Source organism: Lissotriton helveticus, chromosome 12 (assembly GCF_964261635.1).
Source record: "Lissotriton helveticus chromosome 12, aLisHel1.1, whole genome shotgun sequence".
Classification (NCBI taxonomy): domain Eukaryota; kingdom Metazoa; phylum Chordata; class Amphibia; order Caudata; family Salamandridae; genus Lissotriton; species Lissotriton helveticus.
In genome coordinates, this window is record NC_136073.1 from 658,694,201 (window position 1) to 658,702,790 (window position 8,590).

An 8,590-nucleotide genomic window follows, 5' to 3' on the forward strand; every position below is an offset into this window, starting at 1 on the left:
GTGGTACCCGGGGCAGAGAAAAATAAAGAAAACCCAAGAAGGTGGTCGTGCGGGAGGCGCGGGGGGCCCTGCGGCCCCCTCACTCCATGTTTAAGTTAGCCCCGGATAGGTGGTGGTCCCTGGGGATCAGAGGGGCCAACGAGGCCGCCCCCAACGTCGAATTTGTGGCCCTGGGAGTTTGTGGGCCTGCACGTCCCTCCCGCTTACTGGTAGCATTAGGCCTGGGGAGTTGGTGGTCCCTAGGGTATTTTTAGGCCCGGGCACCCCTGCATTTTTTTAATAATCCCTGCATGCCCCAGGGACCTGGCCTACCCCGGTGCTACAATTAAAACAAGCGCAGGAGATTTGTTTTTAATGCACAGCAATATTCGTGAATATTTCACGAAAATCAATGTGAATTTAAAAACAAAGGGCTAGATGTAGGTAAATAGGATTTACCGATTCTAAAATACCGGATTTTACCGATTCGGTATTTTAATAACGGTAAATCCTATGTAGCTAATAATTCGGTAAAAATTACCGAATCGTTAAGATTCGGTATTTACCGAATCGGTATTTACTGATTCGGTAATTGCCATTCATTCCTATTGGCCTGGAGGCCCATAGGAATGAATGTCAATTACCGAATCGGTAATTACCGATTCGGTAAAATAGGGAAAGAGTCAAGGGTGGCAGGGTGTCACTTTGACACCCTGTTGCACCCCTGAATAGTGCGTGTGTGCACATGTGGCACACATACATGCCCTAAGGGCATGTATGTCTGTCACATGGCACAGGTGTAAATGCACAGATTTGAATAACGAATCCTTAAAGCACAGAAGCACTCTTCAAAGTGCTTCCTACATGTCATTTACCGATTCGGTAAATACCGAATCGGTAAATGATGATTTGGTAAATACCGAATCGGTAAATACTGATTCGTTATTTACCTAATCCTCCCCTACATCCCAAATGCCCAATACCAGTCGGTAACGGCCAAAATTTGGTAAATTTGGCTGTTACCGACCGGTATTGGGCCACCTAAATCTGGCCCAAAATGCTTTTTTACTGTAGCAGGGTGCCAAGGGAACCCCTAAACCAAGGCTTTAGAGTCTGAGTATGCCTGCCCTGTCCACTTTTTGTTTTTCTGTTTTTTTTTGTGGGACTCGACTGAAGCCAAGTTCCAAAATGGCTGCCAACACTTCCTGGTGGAGAGCTCTGTATTTCCCTGCATGAGCTTGTTATTATTTGTGAAGTCGTTCCGACCCCAGATATACACATTTGGATATACTTAAATTTCTCAGCAACTACTAAACCGATCTACACCAAACAACTGAAAGCATGATCTGTGTAACCAAATCTACTTTTCTGCCAAATTTTGTGTAATTCCGTTCAGCGGTTCAGGCTGTTGTTGTGTTCAAAGCTCCTATGGAAATTGACATTGGAGACAAACTTTTTTTACCCCCTCTTTTTTGCGGCCCCCGCTTGACGGATCACCCCAAAACGTCCCATGCATAACAAGACTCACTCTGACACTTATTTGGGAAACTTTTGTGAAGATTCGTCAAATAGGTAAGTCAAGAACTCTTTTGCTATGGAAATCTGGACCTAACTATAACTACCTACTGATTGTCACCAGTAGGGAATATAAAGCATTAATTTATGTGGTAATATTTATATAGTTTAAAATAACAAGTAGGTGTATACCTGCCATACAATTGCGAAACAAAACCTATATAATGAATAATCTCCTTTAACAAAATAAACATTCTTATGTGTGTTATCAATTCCAAATCATTAAGTTTTTATCATGGATATATTAAAAAATGTGCGTGACGTATTTAAAATCTGTTAATATTGTACTTTTTTATCAGTACTGTGAACCTGCCCTCGGCTGCCTGTGTGCTATATAAACAGAATAAATACAATAAAAGTTATCAGACTTAGAAATTTGGAAAGAATGCTTAGATCTCAATCTTAAATACTGTAAATCACGTTTCCCTTTTGCAAGTCAATGATTATCGAGCTTACTTACTTACTTAAATGGGAAGCGCATTCAAAAGATGTACTTTTACTGATTAAATAAAACTCACCAATTGGAATGGTCTGGCTTCAATGTCTGAGTAAGATCAGGATTTAGCTTTGGAATACCGCTGTACATGAGTCGCAATAGAAGTCTTTAGCTGTGCTAACCGCCCATTTAACACCTCTACAAATTCTTTCGGAAAGAGGAACCCGTGATCCCGGGCAATAGTGTACCTAGGCTTTGTTGCACTCTTAGCTTCGGCCTCCCCCCTGGCAAAACATCTTTATCTGGTTAAATTACCAGCTGTGCTTAGACTTGCTCACCATTTTGTAAATATTTGTGAAATCACGTATCCTCAACAGCTATCCATTCTTTACCTTCCAGAAGAACTAGCAACTCCTTTCAGAAGTCTATAGGTGAAGATAATACCCCTAATTGCCATCTGAATAAATTTCTAGCATCACAACCCCTTAGTCCCAGGACCCACAACATACCTCACAACGCATGCTAGTGTGCCAGGTTCTCATAGCACATACCAACAGCACTAGGCATACATATGCAAGAAGGCATCGCGGCAGGTCCAATAGCAACAAAATGTTGTGGCTTTTCAGAATTACGCACAACTTTGTGGCAATGTCACCGAAGGTATAATCACCAGGATTGGGGTCGCAGTTTCCAATCCTGAATATTTTTGACACAGTTTAGTAATTATTACTACTACTTTACTGACACCTCCACGCAACCACCAGGTACCCATACAATTACTTCAAAGAAAAAGATTCCTAACTTCAGAGAACCATTGGAGGAATGTGCCAGCCCAACAGCACTCAGTGGAGAAACACAAGATCTTCTCACTCTGAAGAGATTCCTTGAGCAGGTTAAACAGAATTTAATTCTACAAGGACCCTCCATGTTTAAGGCTATGCTGTGCAGAGCCTCATTCTGAAGAAGGGACAGTTGTTTACCTTTTTTAAAATTCGTGGTTATCTCATAATATTCTCTATTCATAATATTATCAGGTTGTACGTTGATCTTAAAAATGAAAAGGACCTTTAAGTGTATTCAATCCACAAAGCTGTGTGCAGTGATTTTGCCCAATATTATAATCTTCCAACCACTGCATTTGCAACTAGTTTATTGGGTGTACTTTTCTACTTCAGTGTCATCACACAGCATGTTTTCAACTGTTGTTCCATTTGTAATGTCATTTTACTTTGCCCTTCGATGAACACCTGTGCCTGGTCCTACATCTACTTCCTAGGGCCTGATTGCTGGTGTAGGTGTTATTTATGCACATGATAAATAACGATACCACTGAGTATGTTATTTATCATATGGGATAAATTACAAGTTTGAGGAGATTAACATGCAGATTTTGGTGCTTAATGCACTCAAATCTACATTGTACGGAAAACACTGTTCAATTTCCCCTGTTAAATTTCAGCAGGTTTGACCAGTGGAAGTTTAGCAAAGGTTGAATTATTTAACACATTCAATAATTATTGGATGTGTTTAATAAAAGAAAACTCGCGATTTCGATACATGCGTCAACAGGATTTTTTACACATAATAATAATATTGATCCACATTTGTAAAGCGCACAATCCCCCGTAAGGGTCTCTAGGCGCTGGGGGACGTCGGGAAGATTAAGCAAGCTATTGCCCAGAGTCACAAGGAGCTGGCCTAATCTGCCACCGGTGCCGGGGATCAAACGGTGATCCCCAGATTCCAGAGTCAGTCGCCCTAGCCGCAGCGCCACACCTCTTCCTGGGTTGGAATCAACCAGATAGGTTCCTTGCATGGGATGCTGTATGTTTCAAAGTAACAGAAGTGGAAAAACATGGTATAAAATGAGACAGAAAAATAAACTAAAGAAGATGAAGGATTAAGTGTACCTGCAACTGCAGTAAAGGCTGTCACCACTGGTTTTGGGGAAAAAAGTAGCCTCAATATGACGGTGTTTGGAATCAACCAGCCCACTATCAATCAGCCACTTAGAGGTGAGGCCAAAAAAACACAGAAGATCCATAAAGGTGGCCATCATTGACGAGGCTGATGCTCCTTAAGATATCGTTCATGATTTAAGCGTCACGAAGATCAGGAACTGATAAGTACTGCACACCAAAATTGTTCTAAGAATGTTTATGAAATGTTTCCTATTCGAAAAACGAAATCAGTTATATGTTAAACAATGAGCTCCTTTTTGTGTCTCATATATATTTAACAGATATTGATTAGATAACTAGTTTGCATTAATTAGTAACCCAATAAAACGGCTTTACATTAATATTGTGCTGTCCATTAAAGACCCAATATCACCCCAGGAATCAGAGATCATCATTTAACTCATTATTAAATAAATATAGCTCAATGGAGACTTAATGTCTCTCAATACAGTCCAATTTATTATAGATGCCATGTGCCTCATTATACACTACAGCCACATTTTAAACAATATGCATTTCATTATAAACATAACACATCAGAATCCAAGTGTGCCCCAAATTAAAGACTAGTTTCATATCTTATTAATTTGTAAGCAACAAATATACTATAATTACGGACTCAAAATAGGTGCTAGCACTGACCCTCTAAATTTTCTATAACCCCTTAATTGAGACCCAATATGCCCCTGACAAAAGACCGAATGATTAAATACAATCCCATTTGGATTATATCAGAATGTTTCAGAAACACTAAGATGAATTTAAGAAAGTTCAATGTAGTCTAAATGGTTTGATTAACTTAAAATTGAGCTTGTTTATAGAAGTTTTCTCGCTGTATGATTTGCACGCCATAATATACTTGAAAGACTATAAGTTTGCTCAACTGTGATGTACGGCTCTTTATGGATTTTACGGTTGGATTTGACATTTTTACCTGAAGTAGATTCTGGCTTTCAGGAGCCAGTGAAGATATATGGTGATGTGTTCAAACTTATTTGCCCTTTTTTACTAGGTATGTTTCAGCACGGAGGATATCTTTCAAGGAATCTGGGTCAAATTTGGGGAGGTTGGCTCCCCTAAAAAAATTGCTGTCATCTAGGTTTGAGAGGACTAAATTATGGACAGCAGTTCTGACAGCTAATGTAGGGATGAAGGGTTTCAGGTGTTGTAGACAAAATACTTTGAAGGAAGTAAATTGATTGAGTTTAAAGATGTGGAGTCTTTGGCAGCCTTCGGTCTACAATGAAGTGATTCAATTTGGCAAAGAGGTTGAAAATGGGGCAGATTCCAAGACCCTTTGAGCCAAAAAGCTTTTTATGCCATTTTCGAAATGTGGTGGACATTCTTTTGAGGTTAGGATGAGAAAATACAGCATAGCTGTATTAAATTTGAGAGAAAAAGAGTTAATTTATCAGTTCTACCATGAAACGGTTTCCAGATATGTCAGAGGGATCAGATACTATGAGATAAAGTTGGGTATCTGTTAAGTTAATTTTAACATCCAAAATAATAAACAAGCACATGAAGACTTTACATGCTTTATTGCTTGACAACATCAATTACCAACATTCTCTTCAGCTTATTCACATAATAGGCTGTCAACTGTCAACCCAAGAACCCTCCCAACATTCTATGGAAAAGAACAAGGGAACGGGTAGAAAAGGGGGAGGGGAATGTTCCATTGTAATAAGACCACAAGAATTTTATATAATAAATGGAAAAAAGATATGTAATTTACAACCTGGAAACTGTGCTTAGTGATAACAGTATTCTAGGCATGCTGATGGAGATGTTTTTTTAGTCGTGCTGGGTCCAGGATATGGTTGAACAACCCAATTTAGAGGCAAGGGAGTTGCAATATCAGATCTTACATTCAGATCATCTGCAGGCATCAAACCAGCCTCTCCGTATATGAATCATGTGATGGTTTTTTCTGCCTAATTCAATATTACCCGCATGTTCAGAAAATGGAATACGGTACGCCAATTAGGAGTTGGTGATATTTCTCCACTCAAATCCACATGGTTTAGTGTCACCTTTGATGTTCCCACCTCCAGACTGCTGGCCCAGTAGGGCTGCTTATTGAACAAACATCAGCATGATGGCCCTTACACAGCTGGCCAATCATGCAATTTGTTGTAATTAGCACCAGTACACAGGAATGGGGGATGGATGGTGGCAGGATTAGGACTCTCCACCTCTAAATTTAGGCTCTGAATGTGAGACTGAGGTATGCCTTGGATAGAATGTGTTCCATTTGGATGAATTTTGTCTATTATTTGGAAGATCATATTCTTTTGTTATCTGGATGAATTGTGTCTTGTTCTTTTGTTTCCTTGGATGGATTTAGTCTTTCATTTGGAAAATCATATTCTTTAGTTTCTCTGGAAAAATGTTGTCTTTCATTTGGAAGATCATGATCTTTTGTTTCTTCGGATGAATGTTGTCTTGCATTTGGAAAGTCATGTTCATTTGTTTCTTCACAGTAATCCTGCATGGCCCATGTTTTCAAATCAGCCCCTGGCAAGTTCGGATTCATGGGAAAATGATCCAGAAGGGGGACATAAAAACTAGAGCTGATGCATGTAACAGGAATTTTTCCCTGAATGAATGACCAGCTCTTCCATAAATGGCCGCGCAACACCAAACTACTGAAAACCCCTGACTAGGGAGTGCTCTGTTAAGCAAATTACTCTTGTTATGTATGGCTCAACAGCAAGTCACACTTACCCATAAGAACGCAATGAGAATTGGGCCAAAGTTTTAAAGCTTGTATTATAAACATAAAATCTCTTAAAAATGGAAAGTAAAGTTTGGCAGGGCCAACCACACACACAATCACAATTACCCCTCAACACAAATCTCTGAGAGTGGATATTCACGAGAGTACCATAAGCAGCACTACAGAAGTACTCTTTTATGTTCTCATACAGCCATTTGTGAATCAGCCCTGAAAAGTCTAACTCACTGTTGCTAACTGTACAAGAAGAGCATTCACAATGTTTTCTTATTGTGCAAGTTGTTGGGCTCACAAGTAAAAGTAAGAAGGGGACATCAGGAATACTGTTTGAGGTACTGCAAAATACTGTTGAAAATAGGCTCTGATATCTTAGGAAATCATTGTTTTTCTACTGCTGAGAGCAACACAAAATGGCCTATAAACACACATTGATTCTCAGTCTGCACCCTTCTAAAACAAAAGGAATTAATCTAATTCAATTTCAACCCATGTTGACAGGTCTAAAGGAAACTCAACAGTCCCAGCAGCGCCTAGACGGCTCATCATGCTAGCGGCGCTTCTCCAGCCTCACAACAAAACTGTAGCGGTGAGTGTCAATGAGACAGAAGACATTGGCGTAACGCTGTTGATGAAGATGTTTGCGCCCTCGCTGGTAATCTCCATACTTGGACTAATAGGCAACGGGATCGTCCTTTGGTTCCTGTGCCTCCGGATCAAGAGGAACCCCTACACCGTCTACATCCTCAACTTAGCAGTAGCTGACTTTTGCCTCCACTTTTACCTCATTGTCGCTCTCCTATACATTTTTGGAATCTCTGCACGGTCGACCATTGCTTCCTCCAATAATGTCCTCCTGTTTTCCCTACGGCTTCTCTTTACATCAGGCCACTACACCAGCCTCTTTCTTTTAACAGCCCTCAGCATAGAGAGGTGTCTTTCAGTCCTGTGTCCCATATGGTACAAATGCAAGCGGCCAACATGACTATCCAGCATTGTATGCACACTCATGTGGGTTTTTGCAACCCTTTTCACCACAGCTGAGTGTTTGGCCTGTACAGAGGAGTTATACATTGCAAGAGTCCCACATTGCACGGCAGCGGTATTGTTCTATACAATTTTAGCTTTTGGGATTGTGTTCCCACTCATGATTCTGCCAAGTGTGACATTGATTGTCAAAATCAAAATGAGGTCTATGAGGCATCAGCCTACAACAGTGTATTGGGTTATCCTCCTCAATATTGTGGTCTTCTTGCTCACTATCTATCCCACAAGGGTCATAGCTCTGCTTTACTACTTCCGAGTTATTGCACAGCACGAATTTAACTATTATGTAATTAGTTACGCTCATGTGCTTTGCACAGCCATGAACAGCAGTGCCAACCCATACATCTACTACTTAGTGGGGAGGATAAAACACAGGAAAGACAGAGGATGTGTTAAGGTGGCACTGCAAAGGGCCTTCAATGATGATGCTGATGCTCTGTGACAAGACATCGCACATGGTCCATGCATATCATAGACTATGGACCAAGCATTGTCCCAATCGTAACAGTACTCTTATAATGTGTAATAATCATACCTCATATTTCATTAGCAATATCATTTATCGGAGCATGCTATCCCTGTATAAAAACTTCTAATCTAATTCCCTTATTACAGTCAAGTTGTGAAGTCTCTAGTCACTCGTAAGACGAAAACGATGTAGTTGCTCAACTGTAATAAGTTATTATAGTTTTCATGTAAAATGCCCACTACCGGAGTGCGTAGCCTAGCTGAAAGACTGGTTACAGTGCATGAACAAGAAAATAGGAGAACTGGCTTTTCTTTCTTCTGATTTGTTTTTTTCTAAAATTAAGGTGATCAGCAGAAAGTCTATATTTATAGCAAGATGTTTATTTT

The 8,590-nt window shown here is 40.1% G+C and overlaps 1 pseudogene; it reads left to right on the forward strand.

The window, feature by feature from the left end:
• The first annotated feature begins 7,235 nt into the window (after positions 1 to 7,235).
• LOC144798087 (proto-oncogene Mas-like) lies at positions 7,236 to 8,331 on the forward strand (annotated as a pseudogene).
• Positions 8,332 to 8,590: the final 259 nt, after the last annotated feature.